We start from the raw sequence: 25099 nt of genomic DNA, 5'->3' as shown, positions 1-25099 counted from the left end.
TCCATCTAGTTTAATTAGCAGAGCAAATAATACCTTATCAAAAACAATCCAACACATTTTAATATGGTGCCCTATTGGAGATCTATCGGTAGCTAAACCAGCAGACTTGTTTACAGAGAGACTTGTTCAGACAGTGAGTGAGAACCCCCAGGGAACCGGTTTAGGTCCTTATAGTGTTTTTATTCTCTGTGTATCTGAGTGGGCGATGTCACAGGGGATCCTGGCTCCCTGTTGGCCAGATTCTCTGTTAGTCACCGAGTCGCTCTCCAGAGGTCAGACCTGGTCAAGTATATTTAGCTGTGTAAATTGGATTCTGTGGTAAGGGCAAAAGTCTGCCGAATAGCTGTATATGTTTAGCTTGCAGATGTGATTAACTGATTCATCTTTGGGAAAACCGGGATGGTCGTTATCACGGTGACTCCTGACAGCTTGATGTCATCCCGCAGGTTGAGTAAATGCTCCCTGGAATGGTGCCGCAGCTGTGGGCCGATGTGGCCATAACTCTTGATCCGACAGCTCATTCAGGTGACCCTCAGAAAGGCTGCATTGCTGTCACTCATGACACAGTGTGGTGGCGGTAAATATATTAGCATCAGTTAGAATGAATCTTCTCTGCGGTGAAGGGGGTGGCCGGAAGTCTCCGCTCAGCAGCCTGGTTCCCCCGTAAAATCTTTTATTATTTGGATTGTCGCAGTGCACACCTGTCCAATGTCAACGTTTGTTCTGTTACAGTGAAATAACCCTCACTAAATGCATGCACGCTCACACAGACACACAATTTCACGGCGTGATCGAAACGTTAATCGTATCAGTGTCTGGGCCTGGCCGAGAGTGATCGGTGAAAGCGCATCTATAAAGGGATTTTGTAAGAATTAGCCAGGTGAGCTATTTTTATCCCTGTGGGAGGTGACGGAAGGAGGGGTGAGTGGTGATACCATGTTGTTATACACCGCACTCTGTGGACAATCCCAGGGTCAAAGGCACCGAGGCCAGACTGCAATTAAAGCACTGTCCGATAAAACTCAAGCATTGTTTCACACAAATGCTCCTTCAAAAGGCTGCCTGTGATCTTTGTGAAGTTCTTTGACCCATCTGCAGTATTTGTGTTCGCAGCACTAGAGATTTAAAAGGCACCAAAACAGCCCAGAAGAGCAGGCACTGCAAAAGTACCTCTCAGCGTAGTATGTTGTATAATCCCTCTAGGGGCCCCATTGCTATTTTTGTTCCTGGATATGCGTCACGACTGGGTATTTTCTCTGGTGACTAGCTTACATCAGTAGGTCTCCTAGTATACGCTCTATCAGCGAGAGCCTTCTGATTGATGGGAGTTTCGGCAGGGGCTTGCTGGCGTTTTATTCCTGACCTCCTAGAATGGACAAGGGGAATTTGAGATTGGCGGAATGTTGTGGATGAACGAGGACCTTGAGAAGCCAGGTTGGTTGACAAATCCATTTTTTCCCCTTTCTCGAGTTGTCTCTACCAGTGCGTCTAGTGTTGATCAGAGAGGTGATATCCCTGTCTGTGTTTGTAAACTGACGGGAGGCTGATGCGACCGCGAGGACAAGCACGGGAGCGGAGGAGCGTGTTTTAGCTGTTTTCCATGGGCTGCAGCAAGCTGTCAGTGACAGAGTCTCCGCTTGCTTGATTTCCCTGTATAGCTCGCATGCTGCCGTAACATTACCACAGCGATATAGCCTTGCTTTTGTTAGGAATCTTTTTGCTGTGCACGACCCTTTCTTATTCCATTCTCTCCTGCATTCTGATAGTACACCTGTTGTTACTGGCTTGATGGTATGTTGCTGTTAGACTTCCATTGATACTCATGCATCCTCAGCGTCTATGCGCAGAGGAATGTCAGTTCCCTTTTTGCTTGTGGGACACCCCTCACATACACCCTTGTGGGACACCCCTCACATACACTTGTTTGCACAATGCGTCTCATCTGTCTCCGGATATGCAACCCCTCCATACAGCTGTCTGCCTTATCAGCATGGTATAATTCATTATGTGAGGGATAGCTCTGGTGATCACGCAGGGAAACACCAGGTGAATGTAATTGGCGCATGTATCCCAGTCCTAGTTAAAAGTCACCAGTTTAAAGATGCATATATTTATTTTGCATAAACCTTAGATTTATATGAATGTATCGACTAAGTTCCATTCCGAAACCTTTACAGCGACCTTGAGATGCATGTCAGGAGAGCATATCATCCTCGTTTTCTTCCATCCTCCTCCTCTTGTTGTATGTCTGCTTGTGTAGAGTGAAAGAATTGTAATACGTCTGTCTGATAGCAGTGGAATGATCCTCCCTGCCAAGTGTGCTAAAGCATTTTCCATTCACAAATACTTCACGTTCCGGATTCGTCTGCTGTACTGTAGTTCGGAGAGGTGTCTCTGGGACAGGTTTCGGGAAATGCCCCATTTGAGGTGCGTTAAGGATTATCAAGTGTTTCATGTGTCTGGACTGGTTTGCACAAACGTTTCGTTGTTTGTTTGGAGTTTCCTTTTTTTTTTTTTTTCCTTGGGCTCTGAAGATCTAAAGTGTGTCAGCGGAGGGAAGCCTACCACCACGGATCCTTTTGACCTGTCGGTGTGATAGAAAGCAATTACCGATCGAAGCGGGAGCTCTGTCCGCCCGTGAGCATGAGAGTAATGCGATGTTAGCCTGCCACCGCTGCACTCACGGGATTACAACAGACCCTCGTGCACAACAACCAGATACAAACCCCGCTTCATCAATTGCTCTGTCTTGGTGTTGGGACAGGAAGTAATTGTGTCCAGGTTTGGGCACTGCATTCTTTACCGCTTGTTTTCTGCTTGCCATTATTTGATTAGCTCAAAGTCCTGTACCCTATGTGTGACACATATAGACCTATGCTCCCAGAAGTTCTTGGAAGGGATCTCCTGTTTTTTTTCTCAATTTGCTGTTTAATTATAAAGGAATTCAAAGGTTTTTTTCACCTCTTTAGGACTTTGGTTTTCTTGTGCAACACAAAGGGAGACATTTTTAATGATTAGCTTTTGTCTATATAATTTAATTCAATGGGACTACAGATTTCAATCTTCAAGGGATCATAAACGTCCATGTGACTCAGCAGCAGTCTTCTGAAGACATATGTTAAATTTGTTTGAGAAAGAGACCATAATTTCAGCTGTTAGTGAGTTAAATTGATCTGTGAACATTCAGTTTTTGTGAACCAGATCAGTTGATTCATAGTGTTATTTTATTATGTATATACTGTTATAGTATTTATTTACTAATATTTTGATTGATTTTCTTTTTATATTTTTAGTTTTCATTTTATTTTTTGTAATTTGATGAGCTTTTGATATTTTGATATTTATATTTAGCTTTAATTTATTTCTCTTTTCAGTTTTAGTAATTGTAGTACTTTAAATTAGTACAGCTAATTTAAATAAATTTTAGTACAGTTTAAGCTTATTTCAGTTAGTTATTCATTATTTCATTATTTTTAGTTTCTCATGTAATATTTATGTTTCAGCTTTATTTCCATTAATAGTTTTAGTTAACAGTAACAAAACTGATCGTTTACAAATTATAGATGACTGCTTATCACAATAATGGCCCAAGGTGAGTTAGGGCAGATAATGGCTTAAATTTAGTTTTTCAAATGCTTCAGTTTCACTGTTTAAGACCCGGAATATAGTGCAGGAATCATATAGACCACTTTTATATTTGGTGCTTATACTGTAGGTTTTATTTCTGGATCTTAAAACCTCCAGTCCCAATTAATTGTAACTGCAATGAAAAGAGCGACCAGTACATTAATCAAAGTCCTTTGTTTGTATTTCATGGAAGGAAAAAAAGAGAGAGAATTATTTCTTTAAAACCACAAAAATGCTAGATATGTATTTGTCCAACTATCAAGATTCTTTCAGCCTTCGAAGAGCACAACGGACTGGCACTTCATTCGGCATCTAACCTTGTCTTCTTTTGTGTGTCCTACACAGTGTTCCTGCATTTGCTGTCTTTGTACACTTCCTCTTTTCAAGCTTTACTTGAATGAAACTATTTCTCCGCCGAAAGGCTCACCACTCATTTTCACACGTTAGTATGCATTTTCCTTCTAATGACACATTTTCATTCCCTTTCCAGACAGAAGTGGATGTTATCCATCTTCGCATGCTGATTAGAATCAGCCATTTACAGTTAAGGACCTGATTTCTTAGAATTACAGAAAATAGTGTTTTGATGATAAATTCCACCATTCAATGGCTAAGCTGAAGGCAGCTCCATATGGAGAAAAAAAAAAATTGAAATGAATAGAGAACCACAGAGCACAGATGGTAGGAGGAGGCCACCTGTACACCTGAACGATCCTCCGTGACCTTGCACCACCGCGCTCCTCCTTCTGTTGAAGAGGAGTGAAAGAGACCACATCCATGCTCACTCCTCCTGCATGATTTACTTTTTTCCCAAGATCCTCTGTGCTGACACACAAATCTATTTTTGTCATGTGTTGACAGATACTGATGAAATATCTTCTTTTTTGTTGGCTCTTGACAATGTGTTCGGCATCTGCACTCTTGAATGATTCTGTAGTGACCATCAGTGTGGGTTAAAAGTCAAGGCTGCTCCCATTGCAGCATTAGAGAGAGATGCTCAGGACAGAGGCAGCGTGTCCATGGTGACACGACTGCCATTTTGCCCCTATTAACTTCTCTGACCTTTGTGTGAGTTAATGTGGCTATTCAATGAATTAATTATGCTGACGTTTAGATGGTCTTTCTAATTTATGTCTGCTTCCTGTTCACTATTCAATCACTTCTATTTGATTAATCATTTTCCTAGTTATTTAGTGCCTTTATATGTTTCCTTTTATATTCCTGTTTCTATTTTATTTCTATTAGTACATTTACATTACAGTGAGAACATACCAAAAACTTTGTGCGAGCTAATGAAATATTATATTATATTATACAGTAACTGAAAAGCAGAAAAGCCCATCTAAAACACTAAAACTGATTAAAATTAGTGCAAGAAATCACTGTCATTTGTTTAATTTTCTTGATTATTTATGCTGGATTAATATTTTTATTATTATTTTCCATATTTTAATGTTATTTCCTTTAGTATATTACAGTGAGAACATACAACATATCTTCAAATTAAATATTTTAATATTATATTTTGTACAGTAGCTGTATTAATATAATATAATATGAAAATATTAAATAAGATTTTAAATGTACAAATATGTAATATTATATAATTTTGTACAGCTAAAAGACAGATGGCCTAAATACATTTTTTATTTATTTATTCATTCATTCATCTTTTTTTTAATACATTCTTTACAATCTTTTTATTTTGACCCAAACTTTCAGTAATTAAAGTAAGAAGAAACATTTGCTGAAATGTACAGCTGCTGCCATTAGAAACCATAGATGAGCAACTAAAGGGCGACTGCAGCAGGGTCTGGTCGAAAACAGCATGGCCAGGTTTTCATAATGAATGCTGAGGCTTTCATTCAAACCTACTCTAGCTGTGCCTTGTGACGCAAATGTCACTGATCCGAGTGCCAGAAGAGTGTGGAGGTGTATGGATGGAGGTTGGACAGACCCTGACTGCATCCCCTCTCTGCGTCTATGGCCTGATCTCCGACTGGTCTAAGCTCTCCATACCTTCTGTTCGGTCCTGGCCAATGCCAGATCTGTAGCAAACTGTGAGACCTGGATAACCAACTTAAGCCAAATGGGCAAGCACTCTGTGACTCACACTTCAGTGAGAAAGAAGGTGGAATAGACGGGATCCAATGTTGAGATTCAAAATCATGATTTGTTTTAACATTAACCTGATCTCCTCACTTGCAGTTGTTATTCATGCTGTTTACGTCTTGAAATACAGTGCATCTGTGAACGTGAGTAAAGCAGCACAGAGTGGGCAGGAAGTTCAGTCATGCTGACCTCTCGACTTTTAGCATGTGAATGTAGATTTCAGTGTTTGAGTGTGTACTGTGCATCGCCAGCAGCATTTTTTTTGTGTCTGTATGTGTTTGTGTGCATCATACTGTACAAGTGTGTGTGCCGGCATTGCATTGGCCAGGCCCAGTGTGTGGGCTGAACTCAGGAAGTGGGCAGGCAGGCATGTGGCCCTCTGCCACTTGAGCCCCAGGGTTCCTATCACAGATGGCCCACTGACATTAGCCCAGGCCTGGGGTCAGCTAAGACATCATATGGAGAGAAAGAGAGAGCGAGACTCATGACATTCTCAGCCCGAAGGGATGAAAGACAACAGCGAGATGGAAGACGCACAAAGACACTTTACCTTTGCTCAGGTGAGGCTTCTCACGGTGTTCGGATTCGAGAAATGGAGAGCGAAGACAGCCAGGAAAATGGTGGGTTTATTCCATGGAATCACAGGTGAGACCACCTGTCTCCACTGGCCTGAATCAACCACATTCCTGGCAGCTTTCACGCTGGAAAATCAGTTTGCTACAATCGAGATTCACATAAAAGCAATTTACGGTTCAGATCTCTCCCAGGTACAGATTTGACGTTTAATAGCATATATCTACAGACTTTTATTGGGCAGGCATAAATTTATCCGACAACCCTGTCTGAACTCACCTTTACGGTATGGTTTAAAGGTAAAAGTTTAAAGTTGAATGTCTAAAGTTAGGGTCTTTTTTTATCTCTTCTTTTTCCAAACAGCCCTGTCAGACAGATCAGAGTTTTTTTCCCTTCTCTTTTTCTCACCCAGACTCCCTCTGCTCTCTGAGAGTCTGTGGCCTCCATTATTAATGTAGAAAAAAAATCTGGCTTTACACACCAGGCTGGTGGACTGTACCCTATAAAACATATCATCCAGCGTATGAGTCACTCCATGCTGTACGCTAGATTTTATAGGCAATCGTTTCAACAAATCCCTTTTTTCAGCAAAACCTTTTTTGGAGGGATTTTGTAGAGAATGAGGCTGGTCACAAGCATATGTTGTATTTTAGTTGCTTTTATTCTAGCTTGTGTTATTTTAGTATCATTACTATAGTATCTTATGTTTTGTATTAGTTTTTATTTTTGTACTTTCCCATTTTAATTTTAGTTAAAGTTATTAATATTATTTAAAAATGTCTATTTTAGTTTTAATAATTTTAGTACTTAAACTGATATTATTTTAAAATGTCTGTTTTTATAAATTTTTATTTCATTTTTAGTTTGAATAATTTTAGTTCTTAAACTAAATGAAAAAATAGACATTTTGCCTCCTCAGCTAACTTGTTTAAACTTTAATTAATTTTATTTTAATTGTTTTTTTCATTTTAATTATTCAATTTAAATTGATTTGTTTTCAGTGAGGCTTCTTGACTAGATTAACGAGCTGGACCAGCATAAACCAGCCTGTACCAGTATCATTCTGGGTAATCTGGGCATAGACCAGATTCAAACCTTCATTTCCCACATGAGCACCACAGCTTAACATGTCTGGAGCACAAGTTTTCATCACTTCATCCTAGCTTTTTAGTATTGCAACAGATTTTAAACATTAAAAATGATATTGGAATGATGATAGAGGAGGCTTCTGGTAATGCATCATCTTTCTTTATCTGTCAGACACAGAGATACAAGAGGGAGACAGTGTGTGGCATTTCATAAGGGAATCATGCAGAGGTTTCAGAACAGGAAAGAACCAGATTAATGGAGAAAGATAGAGCTTACTGTAATGAAACCCACCTGAATCTTCAACCACTAAAGAGAAGAGAGCAGCTGACGTTTATTCATCATACTGATGCATCTGACGCGCTGACACCGAGGCAAGGTGAGGGCCTCACTTGTAATTTTAGCCTGTGAATGGAAGCAGCCATGAGTTGAGTCAGAGGGGAGAATAGACAGAAAAGAAATGGAAGGAAACGGGAAAAAAATCTGCAGGCAGATGGAGAGGCAGCAGCCGTGGGTTGCTGTGACTGAGATTGTGCTGCTCTATTTAAAAACCACAGGAGTTTGTTAATGCTACCGTGGGGTACATGTTATGTGTGTGGAGATGGAGAGAGCAGTGTGTAAGTAAGTGGGAGGACAGAGGGAAGGAAATATAAAAACTGTCGCTAGCATAGCAGCCCTCATTACACAGATCTGACCACATACTGCTGTGGGCATGACACTTATCTATGAACATTATAGCATGACTGTTTATGGTCGAACATCACTGCCTTGTGACCTCTGCCCTTGGTAAGCATAAATGTTTAATCCCTGAATATGGAGATATTTTAGCATCAACTTGTTTTGATAACAGAATTTCAACAAAATGTCATGATTTTCTTTGAATATTATTATTATATTTACTGTAAATACTTCTCAGTGAAGTAAACATTGCTGTTTTTTTTAAATAAGTCTCTTATGCTCACCAAGGCTGCATTTATTTGATTAAAAATACAGTAAATACAATAATATTGTGAAATATTATTAGTATGTAATAACTGTTTTCTATTAAATTATTTTTATGTAATTTATTCCTATGATGACAATGAGTTTTCAGCAGAAATTACTCTCTTCTAGATCAATTTGATCAGTCTTTTACTAAATTAACTATTATTTAATAATAAAAAATGTACTGATCCTAAACTTTTGAACGGTAGTGTTAAATAAAATAAAATCAAATGAAATAAAATAATATGAATATAATATAGTTAACTTTTTTTTATTATTATGTAGGTTATGGATAACGGCATGCTTAATCTGAATCACCCACTGAACAGAACAGTATCATGATATTTGTGATGTAGCTGAACAATAAAAAATTCACATATTAATTTAATCCATATATAGCCATCAGCTTTTGACCCAAGCTACTGCATTATGCTAAATCGCATGAAACTACAACATTAGAACTCACTTAAATTAGTATTCCAGGAAAAGGAGTGTCACTGAAACATTGTAAAATTGTTGTAAATGTCTGTAATGGAGAAGGCCAATCCCCATATGCCCACTGTGCTGAGAGTGGTTCATGATGTTCATTTCTCATTGCCAGTTAAGGGAGATCTCTCTGTGATACTGAGGAGAGGAGGCTGCCACTCGTCCATCTGCATACAGTCACACCAAACAAAAGCTGAGCAGGAAGCCGTTCAGCAGTGGGAGAAACTAGATCTTTATTTGGTTCTGTCTACATTTATCACCCATGGAGACGGCCGAAGCTGTCCAGGTTGGAAATAAAAATGGGCATCCTTAGAGAAAAGGGGTATCAGTTTTTGGCTCTGCTATTGGATTGTATGAATATTGCAGTTTTGTGGAGTCAGTCATTGGTTGCATTCGTCAGGATGTGGCCTTAAAGAATGAAACCTCAGCTGCCATAATTTTAGTATACTATTCAAACATCTGTACTTTTTTTTTTTTTTTAAAGAAATTAATACTTCAATTTAGCAAGGATGCATTAAATAGATAAACAATTACAATTAAGACATTTATGTGTTACAGCATTCAAATCAATCAGACATGAAAAAAAGCATCACGGTTTCCACAGAAATATTTTGAGCATCTATATTTTGAACATCGAATCAGAATATTACAATGATTTCTGAATGATGCAAAAGACTGTTCTAATGGCTGCTAAAAAGTCAGCTTCGCCATGGCATTATTAAATAGATTTATATAGAAAACAGTTGCTTTAAATTGTAATAATATTTCACAATTTCTCAATTTTTACTGTAATTTGAATCAAATAAATCCAGCCTCAGTGAGCATAAAGAGACTTTTATAAACTTATTTTCAAAAATCTTGAATGGTAGTGTGCGTAACATCTTTTTCTATTCTTTAAAATGTCTAGACTTAATTCGGTCTACATGTTTGCATAAAACGCCTTATGGCATTCCATATCCATTGTAAGTTTTGCAGCGTATACACAGAGACTCTGTCGGTGTTAAACAACACCAGTGGACTGCCTGTGGGGATATCCCGTCAGCAGGTAGACATAAACACACTGTGAGATCCTCACACACTCAGACTCCAGCATATGCAGGGCACGCATGTCTGGCCCTTGGAGAGGGAGGAATGTGGAAAACCTCGTAACGCACCTCTGATTTTCCACTCCTGCTGTGTACATATCCCATTATCAGTTTTATAAGAACACTGGAAATTCCTCCAGTGAGGTGGCTTCAGTGCACAGATGCCCCGGGCGGCACGGCCGCTACATTCCTGACTGGGGGGCCTCTTTCCGAGACAACTTAGGGTGGCCCCTTCATGGCTCGTTTAATAGCGATATAAAAAAAACGGTATGCTTCTTTTCCCCACTTCTCCAGTCATCAGCATGCAATGCAACACCACATAATGTTTGTATAGAGTTGCATGCGTGCATGTTTTTGTGCGTGCTATATACTGTGACCTCATGATCTGGCAGGTCAGGCAGTCATTCGCTCAGCGTTTGTTGATCCAAAAGTAATTAAACGCAGGTTAAGTGTTTTTAGCGATGGAAAATCGAAAAGGAACTGTTGATAGATTTCTAATGTGTCATGGAAGAGGATTGATTGCATAATACGCAGGGCGGACTAAAGGTTTCTAAGCCAAACTTCAGTTTGAATGTTATTTCATTCTTGTTAGTGCTTGAAATGGGTGGATTTATGGTTGTCAGAACATATTTTGATAAGAACAATACCAGAAAATCATGTCCTGTAGAGGTAAAACAGGCAACACAATGCAAGATTTTACCTCTTACTTTCTAGAAGTCATATGCTTGTATTATCTGTGTCAGATATATAAATACACACAGAGTTCAAATACAGTGCAGTGGATATTGAATCAGGCTTATTCAGCAAATAAATGGTTGTGCCTGGAATTCATTTAGAAGTCTATTTTACACTGTAACAATGGAGTCCCCCCCCCCCCCCCCTATGAAATCCGAATTAACACACTCAGAATGTGTCTACATCTGAGATTCGTGAACAGATTTGACGTAGTTGCATTTCACTACAACTCAGCAATAGAAAATACACGAACGGCTAATCTGGGTTAAAATGGGATCAGCCTTATTTTGCTTTAGAAGTGTTACAGTCCATGTTTGGTATTATTTGATTGTTCTGTTCTAAATTTATCCCAGAACTATGTGTTAATCAGGTGCAGTTGTGACGTGGCAGCTTTAGCAGCTCTCAGATCATTCTCGTAAAGCATCATCGATTGCGTAGTATTTGGGTGTTCTTTCTATATTCATCTCAAACGTCTTAATCAGGTGCTGCGTTGACGTGGCAGGTAACAGGTTTGTGAAAATGACAGATTACAAATTATTAGAATGCTCTGTTCTATATTTTTAGCTAGATGAATAGCAGTTTTTGTTTCCTGGCTGGCAAATATTGCTGATTACTTACTAAGAACAGATTAATGAAACGGAGAACCCAAAATAAACACTAGACAGAATTTAACTACAGTAATTTATCTATATTTGTCGATATTGAATATTTAATTGCCCATGTTCATTAGCCCTATTTTTTTTTTTATCTTTGCCGTCATCGAACTCTTAATCTAAACGAATAATTTAATAACAGCTATGTAATATTTAGCACATTTTGAAATTGTTATACTTTTTGTATTGTACTAATGCCTAAACTCACTTGTAGCATTTCAAACTATTTTTTATTATTAATTTGGACAAAACAGTAATTATTTTGTATTATTTTTATTTAATATCTGACTGATATTGAACTTTTGAACAGACCTACATAATGTGATGTGTACATGACATTGGGCCTTAGACAGAAATGATGTGCGACATGAATTTAATCCTTCAAATATTCAATAATGCATGTATATTTGGACAGAGTGATAGAATCTGTAGCTTGATTATAACTGCACATGTAAATATATTTAGTGGGACAGCTGCGAGACAGCTTATCCGTTCTTGCTTCATGTAAAAAAAATATATAAATAAAAAAACGGCCATGATTTGGCTATGCGGTTTGTTTATGTGTTTATTTTCTTCTCGTACCCCTAGTCTGATGTGTCTCCGGGGATAAATGTAAATACACACGTACAAACAAGCTCTCCTGGGATCCGTACACACCCTTAAAAGACATACACAAACAGCATATGTACACACTTAAACATTCAAGAGGCCTCATGTGTGCGTTCCTGCTCGTGGCCAGATGATGAGGACTTGTTTGTGATGGGGGCCAGCAGTGACCTCAGACGCTTAACAGAGAAGCTAGTGTACCCCTCCACCCCTCTGACACACACACACAGACTCGCACAGTTTGTATACCCCTCCGCCCCAGTGAGACAGCGCAGCATCTGTTATGCAAGTCACACACACACGCTGCCAGAGTTCACCGTGAGGTTCTCGACCGAGATAGGCGGTGGACCTCAGTGACACCTCGTCCCTTCCATCTGTGAGGAGGTCTGCATTGTCAGAGACACAAAATTGGGCATCCTGGGTGTTACCAACGCTAACATCTTGGGATGTTGTGTGCTCATCGTTTTCGTCTTTCTTTACACTGAATTGTATTTGCTTGACACTTCAGAATGGCTGAAGCAAGAACTTCATTGTCTGGATTTGATTTGCCTGGCTTTCCCCTTGAGAGTCAGCTTATGACATCAACTGAACTTTCCTCTCTTCCACAGTTACATGTTCCTGAAAACTGAAAAAAGGGTTTCATGTCTGTCAGGTGAAATGAATGTTCAAGTTGTTTGACTGTGGCAGACGTGTTTTTAAGAATGGAATCGGAGGGGAAATTGCCTGTTGAAATTGCAATGGCCATTCCGACTGGAGCATTTGATTTGTGTCCGGGCATGGTTGTTGTTTTCACTTTGAGAGGTGCTGATAGACAATAGTTTGCTTTTAGAATGACATACTCAGTGTTGACTTGAAAGTCATGCAAAAAATGAGAAACCGGAGTAGTGAATTTGAGCTCGAGGATGAATTGAATGTGATGAGATAAACATACATGTACCACAAAATTATAGAAAGAAAATACTTTTTTCTATTCTGCATGCAAAGTGTAGGGCGAATCTCACACAGACAATTCTTGTGATGCGGTTCTTTTTAGTCTAATTCACAAGCATATGACCCGGCTCTCTTTGAAGAATCATATACGTACAACTTGACTAGTGTATTATTAATAAATAACAAATGACTTGGTTCTTTTTCGTGAGTCATATATTTACAATGTGTAGTCTGATTCAACAACTGATTCTTTTAATGAATCGTTCAAAAAGACTCACTAACTTCTATGTAAGTCTGATGAATCCTTGACTCAATGGATTCATCTGAATGAATCTTTTACTGAACGAACTCACTGAATCAGTTAAAATGGGTTCTGAATCAATATCTGACTCAATAAACTGCAGTTTGACTCGCATATTAAACTGCAAATGTATTGCCTTTGACCTTTAAAACTCATGTCATGGAGAGGTTTACACGTATATCATTACTATTGTTGTTGTTGTTGTTATTTATTTTTATATTGTAGTTTCAACACGCCAGTCAATGTGGTGATTGTTTTAGGGGTTCACAGGGGAATAAGCTAACCTGGTAGCCAAATAGTTTCTGTTTTTGCTGTTCACAGCTCCCCAGTATCACATGTGACTCAGATGAATGCGTCCACGGTGCAAACATGATACGGAACAAGCTGAGCGGGAAACACGGGCACATGGAAAGGCTCAGCTGCATGTCAATGGAACTGGAAAAACAATTATCTTAATTTCGTATTGAGGGGTTTCGTCCCAGTGCTGGGAGAGGCTAAGAAATTGTGAATGAGCGGTTCCATCCCCACTGTGCTGCCTTTGTGATGTAGTTGTGTCTTTTAGAAATGGAAATTCACGGTCAGATTACACTATGGACCTGTCTCTGGAAATGAACATGCCCGGGGAGAGGACTTGTCACATTATGACAGATGTGGAAAACGCCAGAGAGCCGCTTGATTTTCCACTTTCCAAGCAGCTTGGAAAAATAATTTCTCAAAGAGACTCACAACAAGAGAAAGAAAAAAAAACCCAACAATGCCATCAGAAACTGCTTTGCGCTTGTTTGCGCAAATATGCGTATTTGCGTGCTAGTGCCCAGCTTTTCCATGGGTAGTATTTGGTCTGGGGAAATCTGGCCTGTTCCTCCATTTCTTTTTCCTCCAGTGGTACCCAGAGTTTCCAAGCCTGGAACTGTTAATCAGTGTTTTTTCTGGGCCCTAGTGTGTATGTGGCAGACCCTAATTCCATGGCCGGAAAACCTGCGGCCTGCCTCTCTAGTCAGAGCAAACTTAACAAAAACAACCAATTCATCATTCTTCACCTCATATCCTTTCTCTCCTCACTCAAAGACAGCTATAGAGATTTGCTCTTGCATGTGGGGGCGGATGTGTACGTGTGTGCGAGCGAGCCAGTTGCCTGCACTGTTGTGGTGTTGTAGCTACGGTCTTGTGGGAGTTCAGTTCGCACCTTTATATTACCACTTCCTTCAGCGTCACTGACACAGTTGCGGCCTCAACAGTAGTAGTCGCTGTGTGGATCTCAGCGTTGCAACCTGGGATGCCACACAAGATTGTGCATTCACTGACTTTCTGTGATTGTAATCTTAGTGTTGGTGCTAACATCTTCTCAGTTACTTTTACTATCTTGAACAACCTGATGGAAAGGATTAGTAAATGCATCAAAATCACAGGTAACACTTGTGTATTCTCTTAATGTAATATCTATTGTTTCACTCTGATTTCAGCAGCGCCTCAGAGGTCCAAAACCACTCAAGAAATGGCGGAAAAATCTGTCCCCACTGAGCGCACACTTGAGGCCCTTTCAGGGATTGAGACAGGCAGATTTAGATAAGGAGACAGAATTAATATAGTTGCCTGACACTTCTCTTTCACTAAAAAGCACTTTACGTCAGATCCCTAGAAGTCTGTTTCTGCCTCGAGTAAAAAAAAAAAAACTAAAAAAAAATTGTGACTTCATATCTCACAGTTATATCCCACAATCACATCTGTATTTCTCCTAATTATGACTTTATATTTCAAAATCTGACTTTGTCTCACAATTGCGCCTTTTTTCCTCACAATCGATTTTTTTCTCATAAAATGCATGTCTCACATGAGCAGAATCTCAGAATTAAATCTAACAGTTATCACTTTATTTCTTATAATTATGAATGTCTCATAACTTCATATCTCATAATTTGTTTCTCATAATTGTGACTCCATATCTCATAATTGTGATTTACATCTCAATATCTCAAAAATATGACTTTATATCTTGCAATTGCAAATTTATTTATTGTAACTGTGACTTAATATCTCACAAGGTGACTTCATATTTCACAATATGCTGTTATTTCTCATTTTAAACTTTATTTCATTATTGTATGCTTTATTTTTTATTCTGAGAGTAAAAGCAGGCTTTCTTTTGTAAAGCAGCAAAACATTGTAGCAGCAGGTCTGTCAAAAATGTTGAATATTAATTATTTTAGTCACCTCTTGCATGCTGAAAAAGACTGGATGAATTGATTGCAATTATAGGTGTGCATTTGAAATAATTTTCCAGCCACAGTCTGTACAAATTTATTCCATTTACAGGAATAAACAGACTTTTAGAATTGACCACCAAAAAAACGCATCTGAACAGACTATCTGAAAATGTATCTTACATTAGTCAGCCGATGAGTTAAAGGCACAGAGCCAGGGGTAAAAAGCAGCCATGTAGAGGAAATGGAGATGCAGTTATTTCACTGAAGATGCCATAATTATGATGCCACAGTGGCTTCCTCTCCTTCCTCACACAGCTGTGACAGTTCCACCCTCAGCACTTGAGCCAGACACCAAAGACGCTTTGTCTCTGTCAGATTCCTGGAAGTAAAGGCTTTAATTGCATTACACAGATAAGCTCAATTTGTGGGAACGGCCATACTCTGATAAAGATCTTAGCATCAAGAATTGTTTGCAGTTGGTGTCAGTAGAGCGAGACTCTTGACAGTGTTTTTTTTTTTTCTGGTGGGAAATGGAAATATGGCGATTCCTGGGAAAGTTGGCACCTGGACAGCATGACGAGGTGCGACTCTGACTCTGTTATTGTGTGTGTGGGACACAAGCTACTTTACAAGCTCTTCCCACAGGCACAGCATAAAGACAGGGTCCTGTTTTTGGAAATACAACCATGTCCTTAGGACTCGAGTGGATCAAAACGCTCTCCCTCCCTCTCTATTTCCGCTGGATTATGTGGCCTTGACTGCCAGGCTTGACTGTAGTGGGCCACTTTAGTCCTGCACTTCAATATTAATGCATCAGGAGGATTTCGGAGGGAGCTGTTATTATCTCCCGCGCATGTCTGTCTCCAGCAGAGTGACAGTTAAAGGGACAGGCGCCACAGAGCAAACAAGCTCGTGTTCTCTATGATGTGGGCCAGCCAGCAGAGCCCAGAGAAACACTGTGGGGTGACTGATTGATATTCTTGGCCCCCAGAATCACCCCCCGTGTCCTGTATTCACTCTTAATTATAGGAGTGGTTGGAGGGCAGGGCACTCTCTCTCCAGTAATAATATTATTCTATCGGGTCTTATGGGAGAGCCGCAAAATGTCAAATTTTCTCAGCTCCGTTAATGGCTTGGTGATGCACTCTGATCATGGGTAAAATCCTCCTGTGTAGTTGGAAATGGAGCACGGTCGAGGTCGAATCAGCATATTGCTCTGTCTGCTTTTCTTTTGCAGTGTGTAAGTGACTCGTTTATGCGTTAACCACCATCGGTTCTTTTCAGGAAACTCTTTGTCTTGAAGCAGGGCTTTCAGCAGCAGCACAGCCTCCTCGACGCTGGTGTTGGTTTAAAAACAGCTCAGTGCAGACACAGCAGAGTGGATATCAAAGGCCAGAGAACAGTATGACCACGGCACTGTTATCCCTGCAGTGGTGAATCAGCACTTCACCCCCCTGGAAACAGCTATCCTCAGTGTTTGTGGTATAGCAATGCTAGATCCACTTTTCAGAAAGACAACAGGAAGTCTAATGTACTCTGTATGTTCCCTAAAGTGTTGCTCAAGTAGGCCCAAAACTCTTTCTCTGACTTGTAATAGCTGCTCATTTTCTTGGAAGTGTCTCTTGCTAGAAGTGTGACCATGAGTAATGATTGCAAGTAGGACTCTTGCATTAGTTCCTGGACTCAGTGTCACCTTTGACCTAGACTGAAGTACTACACAAAGTATTTGTGTCACTAATGTTTGCTCATTGAAAATGTCTTTGGTCTTTGTGAAACTTTTTGACTTCCTGAACAGCGGCTTGTCACTCACTAGGTTTTGCAAAATCTATCTATCTATCTATCTATCTATCTATCTATCTATCTATCTATCTATCTATCTATCTATCTATCTATCTATCTATCTATTAAATAATAATAATGTTATGTAATGTCAGCTAATGAAATGGTTTTGACTAACAGTTTTGGCAGTGATAAATTCTTTCTAGAATTACAGAAAGTTGTGTTTTGTAGATGCAGAATTGAATTAAGTGGAAACTCACCTATAAAGCTGTACTGAACTATTTCTGGACAACCCCATTGACTCTGAGTTCTTGCTGATGTATGGAAGGAAATATTATATAAACATTTTTTACTTGTGAGTTGAGTAATGCAGGTTTTAGGACATTTCATCATAAATCAAGACTGATCAGAGTTGGGTTTGGGGGGATGGAAGGAGTGGCGCCGTGTTACGAGAATGCTGCACAGGAAGTGCTGTTTACCCCTAGGAGAAAGCAGTGGGTTATTGGTTAGCGGATGCTGCAAAAAGCAGCTGGTTTCTCGCTATAGGTCTATCAAAGACCATTACAGGAAGACCCTCTTCCTGCTGCAATACCTAATATCCAGGAAGAAAAATGTCTAGCGTCACCTCAGATAATTTAGCAGGAAATCTTAAACTATATTATTCTCCCATTATTTTCCAGCGAACAATCTAGAATGATGTATTTTCAACAAAAATGTGTTGTTTTGCGTTTCATTCTAACTGGTGCCATTGCTGATTGGGTGTTAATAGCCATTGCTGCCTCAAGTCTCCGGACTCCTCAACCTTGAGTTGGTATGTTTATATATGGTGGGCTTCTATAAAAGGAGCGCATGTCTTTCACAGGGTAATGGCACTGTGCGGTGGTTGTGCTGCCCGAGCCCATCAATTACACAGCCGTAAAGCTCTCATTTCAGCCCAAATAGCTGCCATTGCTGTGTCAAAGTCCCCACCAAACTGCCTGGGTACTTTTAACAACCGCCCTCCCCCTCGGCTGAAGTAAATTGGTGAAAAAGGCATGTTAGAGAGAAAATGAGTGGAAACTGGACAGACGGGGCCTGGATGTATTATACAGACTGACTCAGACACCAGCTCAGCGCCAGCTTCTTGACTTGTATAACAGTGCAGAGATTGGAACAGATAGAGTGAGCTTGACTCACGGTGCTATCATGAAGAATCTGCTCTTGTTTTTCTTTAGTAGAGGAAAGAGAGAGAAGAACAGAAGGACAAGTGGGCGGACTCGCCTTACGCAGCAAAAGACAGCTGAACCCAGTGACCTCGCCGTGGTCCTCGAGGAGAGGTTCTTCTTCGGGCCTCGGCCAGCGTGGAGGCTGGGATGTGGTGTTCTACAAATGGGTTCCTCGAGCTGTTCTCTCGGGGTGCTTGTTACGGTTCTGTGTTACTATCACACCCAATGTGATGTGCTCAGCTTGTGCGATATAAGTCACACTTCCCCCGTTTCAATCTCAAGGGAGGATTCTCTTGGCAGCGGATGGACTCTTGCTGATGCTGGCAGCATTCCTTCGCCGCGGCCTGCCTCTGATCCGAAAAGAGCGCTGCTTATGAAAGGGGTGACAAGGATGGTAACTGGTCCACTCATCCTCCAATGACGTAAATGTCACTTCCCCCTTTCAGTCTGGGCCTAGAAGTCAGATGCACAGTGAAGCGAAGGGCTGGAGAGGATGACATTGATTAGCTCGCTCTGGGGGCGACTGTCGTGGCTTGGGCAGGATGGCCGTGGCACTCTGTGATTAATGCCCATTAAACACCATGTGGCTCCAATTTGTTGCAGCCCAAATCCTGTCTCCCAATGCGCTGATTACAGAGCGAAAGCCCAGCTCTTCTACACCTGCTGGATTGAGGAGATGCTCATTGTGCCTCGTTCTTGGTCATGTGGTTCCGCGGACTCTTTAGATAAACAAGCAATGGAGAGACAGCACTCCCTCTGGAACTTTGCCTAATCAACAGTGTGTGATCAGGGATTTTACAGCTCAACCAAATCACAATAAACCATGAGACTTAAATATTTTTGTTTCAGCAGTTTTGTTTGACTTGAAAACCTCTAGAGGTATTCGCCTCATGATGTTTCAAATTAGTCGTGAGCAATGAATCAATTTCTCGCCTTTTAAGACTGGACAACTCGTAAATCACTGAATACCTAACATAATTTTCCACAGGGGTATCTGGCTGGTTCTGTTAAATGTGTCTTTTATTATTTTGAAATTCTTGCAAAGCATTTAAATTGTTCTTGACATTGGAGCCGATAATGGTTGCTGTATGCTTTTTTTTTTTTGTTATTTAAAATCTTAGATATTTTCTATATAAATGCTTTATATTATGTTTAATTGCCACTGTATTCTCCTTTTGGTTCGTAGATACTGTTTAGATGGATAGGTCCCTTCTGGATTGACCAAACATAGACCATGACACACGTGAAAGTAGTTCTTCTGTCAGAAGATGATTGGATGGCGAACCCACTGTCCAGAAGCAAACCCTTTCTCAGCCTGCTGGGAAGATCAGACATATTAGTTAAAAGCACAGAAAACCAATCTTGCCACAATTATTTCAATTTTGGCCTGTCATTGGAGCTAATTTAAGTACAAGTCAGCCTGTGCCATCAGGAAATCCACTTAGCCCTATTTCCCGGCTCTTGTGAGGGGTAACATGACACTGGACCCCAGCCGTCAGGGGAACACTCACCGCCCAACAATAAAACATGTGACTCTGATGTCATGACCACAACTATGCGCCGAATTCCTCACTGATGCACTCATCTATCAGAGGTGCTCTTTCCATTAAAACTCCCTGTCATGAAGAGACATGGGAATCAAAGGGTGGAAGGTAGCAGAGAGAAAGATGGAAGCGGGGGATTCGGTGGGGGATTGTGTGCAGCTGGGGCTGAAGGAGAACAACAGAGCCTACTGATTTGTTTGTTTGCGCTGGGAGACATGTGATGGTTTAAAGGGATCCTTTCCTTTTTTTCTGCCTTCTTTTTTAAGACCAAGCCGAAGGAGGGAGCTGTCACCTTTGTTGGTTGTGTCATTTGTCAAAAGTACTTTCCAGTTTCCTTCCATAAATTTTTAAGTCACCCCATTAAATATAAGGTAATTGCATTGTCTCTATATGGCGCCTGGAGCTACAAGTCCTATTAAAGAGACACAAAGGCAGTGAGTGTTAAGAGTATTTATTAAAAAGAATGATATTAATTATGGAGGAGGAGAGTGCGAGATGAGGAGAGCTTGTGATGCTGCAAGGGTCACAAGTGTAGATTTGTTCACGTAGTGGTCAATGTTGCTCATATCGATGACAATCCACAGATGGGGATTTGACTGGTGTTGGGTCGATCTATTCTGAGTAGTAATAGTTCCTCCTCACCCTATTATTTGTCCCCAGCTGGGCTTCATTAAACCAACTTCAAGTAAAAAGAGGCTCGGGTTTGGAAAAGATGGCGTTATAGTTCATCAGGCATGCAAGAGAATGCAAAATGATACACGGGCAGAAGGAAAGAGGTTTAAAAGAGAATGAGTAAAAGAGGAAATGAGAGCATGGTGAGCGCAATGGAGGTGTCAGGGTGAAGCAGGTGCACCTGACAGAGTGCACATTGGTTCCCATGGTTGCGGGGCCGGTGCGATGAGTGACCGTCAGAATGATGACAGCCCTTCTAGCCCCAGGGCCCTTCCTCCTCCGTGATACATTTAGCTTCTTAATGCCACCTCAAATGATCTGGCTAACTTTCCTGTATTACTCTGCATGAATTTTTTAGCACCCTGAATAATGTTGTGGAAGTGAGGCAACAGGAAGGCTCATCGCCTTAACAAATTTTACTCAAAGGATGTGGTCGCTGACCACGTGCAATATTAGAGCCGGGTTAGTGTAAATAAGGCTAAATGCACTGAGCTACACTTAGCTGCTTGGTTTATACTGGCTGTATAAATCGTTATCTGAGATTCTGTGACTCATATACTGCAGATCTCTCTAAAAATGTATCTAAATAAATAAAAAAAGACAAATCTGGCAGTGTGCCTTTACATCTTAGCATGCAACACACATTAAAAATAGAAGTGCAACATTCAAATAAAGAATTGTTTAAGTGTTTTGATATTACACAAGATCCATCTGAACAACTAGGACTTCCTCTTGGTTTATCAGGCAGCTCTATTTCATTTTTATGAGGAGTTTGTGTTCTCTCACTGAAGTAAATGGATATGGATTAGGTTAGAAACAGCTTCATAATAATATATTTCCTATGTCAGTTCTGTAATCCTATTCACTTTAAGACAAAGAGGCAGAAAATGGTGTGAGGATGTTGGGAAGGGGGTTGGAAATGCATTTATTGCATTACATTATATGGAACTTTTTCCACCGAAATCATTTCGCTAAAATTACTCAGACCATTGAAATAGAAAATATGCATTCACTTGTCACTCTTTACATTTTAATTCACACACTGTGGAGTGGCACAGAGCATAGTTTATGAGAGCTTTGACAAAATGTGCCACATGTCCTGAAGTACTTTCAAATGATAATTTCCAGTGAAAAAAGTGGAGGCATATAATTACAGGCAGTTATTTATACCCTGTGCATCTCCAATTCATCACCTGTTCATTTAGCTAACAGCTCTATGTTGGGTCTCTATTTTGAATGCTTTTTTTAAAGATGAAGTAAGCACTCATCATTGCCCCCATTCCAGCACATCTCAGTGGTAAGAATAGTTTCTCTTGTGAGTTCTTGATGACCTGTTGTGGGTGAGATCCTTGGTTGTGGGTGAACTCCTTGGTAAAGGGTTTTGAGCAAGTAGTCTAAATACTGTAGCTGGACTTGTTTCCCAAAAGCATCATAAGCCTACATAGAAACCATTGGCAGAAATCATTTTTTTAAAGACACCAAAGTCATTTCAGCAACCAAAATATACTTCACTTCAAGTGATACGGGTGATGATTTGTTTTATTATAAAGACATAGCAAACCTTCCTTATAATGGCATTGTTAAACAGTTTTGAAGGTCTGATGTCTTGATTTGGTGTGCAGTGCGATATGTGAGCTCTGGTGAAAGGATTTTTTTTTTATTGTTGTTGCGGGTGAGAGGAAGTGTTGCCTGTGTTTACCCTGGGTGAGCTCCACTGCAGATTGTGATGCAACCTCACAGAAATGTCTTGTTTTTCTGGGTTAGCTGAGCTTGTCTTAGTGCAGCAGAGCAGCATAATGGTGTTTGTAATATCTCCAGCCCCAGGGCACATTTTAGATTGCGAGGCTGAAGAGCACAGCTTGGCTGCATTCACTCCAAGGCAGGGAGCATGAAAACACTGTGAAGCATGCTTCTCTAGATGGACTTTTGGAGAGAAGGCCTGAATAGCACTACAAAGGCCAAGTAAATTGTTTAAGAACGAAGAACTTAAGGTTGTGGTCTTTGTCAGAGAGACTTCTTCTGGTATCTTTATTTTCTCATCATAGTATAAATGGATAGATGAGCAGTGCAAGCTTATTTTACTTATTTTAAGATAAAGGAATACATAGATTTGTAGTCATGATCCCTGGTATCACAAGTGCCTTTTTTATAGCAATATTACATCAATTTTTTTCTTTCTCCATCACAGACTGCTGGCCAAGGTTCAGTCTCGTCCAGGCACAAACAATGGAGCCCTGTGGTCGTCGTCTGAGTTCTTTGCTATTTTAATGTCTTGAAGGCCATTTTAGTGTCTGTGTGGTTAAAGGCAACAAATTGTGTCAGACACTATTCTGTTTATGATAAGACAACCTCATTCTGGCAGATTACCAATCAGTATAATTATGGTGTATGTGATTTTTGTAATTTATGAATTGGCAAAAGTCCAAGAAAAAATTTAGAGAACAATGTGTAAGATGCACAATATCATCATGCAGATGTCAAATGAAGGAAAGGTTGATGTTTAATCAGTTTGAATCTGTACCGGCATGTCTCATAACATTGCGTATATTATCTCAAAGACAGACACTTCATTGCAATATGGTTTGTGCATAAACACATCAGAGGATTCATATTAATAGAGCACGATTGCTCCAAAGGGAATGTTCTAGCAGATGCTCAGTTCCAGTTTATTTATTCGATATGAAGAGCCTTAAGCTAGTCTGATAGCCTCTATTTAATCTCACATTATCATTAAACTTGTTTCCTTTCATTGTCTCTGCAGTGGTCTGCATAATCTCAGCACCCTGGCCAGGGGAACTTACTTGTCACCCCACTGCCCAGCCTTCACCTGCCTAACCTGACTACCATAGAGGAAGCAGCGTGAGGCCTTTACCCTGAGAAACAAGCAGATCCCAGACTTACAGACAGAGAACCATTGGGTGAGTTCACAATGTCACATCACACAAGAGCTAAAACAGCAGGATGGGGAGTATCTGGGAGGCCATGAAGGACCCAGGTGTTTAATATGGAAAAAGTGGAAAAGACACATGTTCCTCGAGCTGTGCATCTGGCAGGACCGTGTGCTGAGGTTGCATGCCTCACAGATGCAGTAGGAAGATAAAAGTGCATCGCTGATTATATCTGATTTACCACGGCCAATAAAACTTTTGATTAGCATGGGAGTAGAATCATATAGATGAATCAATATTTAAGAGTGTCTTTAGTAAGTTCAAAGATCACAAAGGATATTTTGGTATTGATTCCAGTTTTTAGTCCCCTACATGTAAGGCTGAGAATACACTACAGATTTTAAGGAAAGGAAAGGATGTGACGTGTGACGTGTTTCAGCCCTACCTCCTGAAACATGGACCACCCGGCACCAACCCTTAGATGGCACCCGGGGAGCAGTTTGGGGTTCGGTGCCTTGCTCAAGGGTCTCACCTCAGTCGTGGTATTGAGGGTGGAGAGAGCGCTGGACATTCACTCCCCCACCTACAATCCCTGCCGGACCTGAGACTCAATAGGCATCGTTTTACAGAGAAAAAATGGCCATTGTACACCAAACATCTGAGGATCACACACTACCAGACTTTTAAGTCGTTCCGAACATGGAACTCCCACAGAAACATGCGTCTCATTGCTAGGAGATGCACGACAAATGAAAGCAATGTGTTCTAAAATTGACTCAAAATATCAAACATGATTGTTATCATCCGACCGGATGGAATCATAGACTGAAGCACAAAAATCATACATGACACAATTTTCTGCAAAATCTTTCAACTTCGACTGCCCAAAAATGGCAGACTGGCTTTGACTTCCAACAGCTAAAGCGTCCAGACAGCAAATAGGGCCAAAAATCTGGGCAAAAGTCATGTAGTGTATTGCAGCCTTTAGGCCCCTACAGCAGAGCAAAGATAGTCCTATGATATGTTTGTGGATGCCACAAATGCCTGTGCTTCAAAGCTTGAGCCGTGAACAGTGACAGGGTTTATTTTCAATTGTGCTCAGAGTAGTGGCAGCCAAACGTCCCACTCTTGCATGCTCGCCCACCAGTGCTTAAGCTTTTAACGGACAGTGACTAGAGCCATTTATTTGTTCTACTCTAGGAGGCCAGGGCACACTTGTGGCAGATGTTTCAACTCTTCCACTTGGGATCACAACCTCCAGATGCTCTCCCTTTTGTTTAGCGCCTTCTCTTTATAGAATTTTGGCAGTGAAAATCTTTCTGAGGTATACCGTTCCACTTACCTTGGTTAGTCCTGCGCAACACCTTTTTTTTGATGCTCTTGCATCCAGTAAGCTTTGGAAAGACCTTCACGTGGCTGAAGGGTTGACGTGTTAGTCTACAAGAGCCAAGCTAAGACCTCCTTTGGAGTTAGTCATTTCCCCTTGGGTTCTGTGATTTCAATGTCAACAACTGACCACAGGTTTTACGTTTATACATGGTTCAGTCAACCTCATGAGGTTCTAATGTAGGTGAGAGGAAGTAAAAAAAGCAAGGATATAATTTCAATAAGGCATAATGTTGTAAGTGG

At 40.4% G+C, this 25099-nt stretch overlaps 1 protein-coding gene across 2 annotated transcripts in view; it reads left to right on the top strand.

The window, feature by feature from the left end:
• The window catches only part of LOC306843619 (transcription factor HIVEP2-like), a 70712-nt gene that overhangs the window by 27859 nt on the left and 17754 nt on the right, over nt 1-25099 (top strand). For both annotated transcript variants that reach the window (XM_079375193.1, XM_079375192.1), the window contains exon 3: nt 23344-23500. The gene's annotated coding sequence lies outside the window, so the exon portion shown is untranslated. The remainder of the gene's footprint in view (nt 1-23343; nt 23501-25099) is intronic.

Source organism: Barbus barbus (assembly GCF_936440315.1).
Source record: "Barbus barbus genome assembly, chromosome: 24".
Taxonomy (NCBI): Eukaryota; Metazoa; Chordata; class Actinopteri; order Cypriniformes; family Cyprinidae; genus Barbus; species Barbus barbus.
The sequence above is the reverse complement of the archived record's forward strand: the minus strand, read 5'-3'. Positions and strand labels throughout refer to the sequence as shown.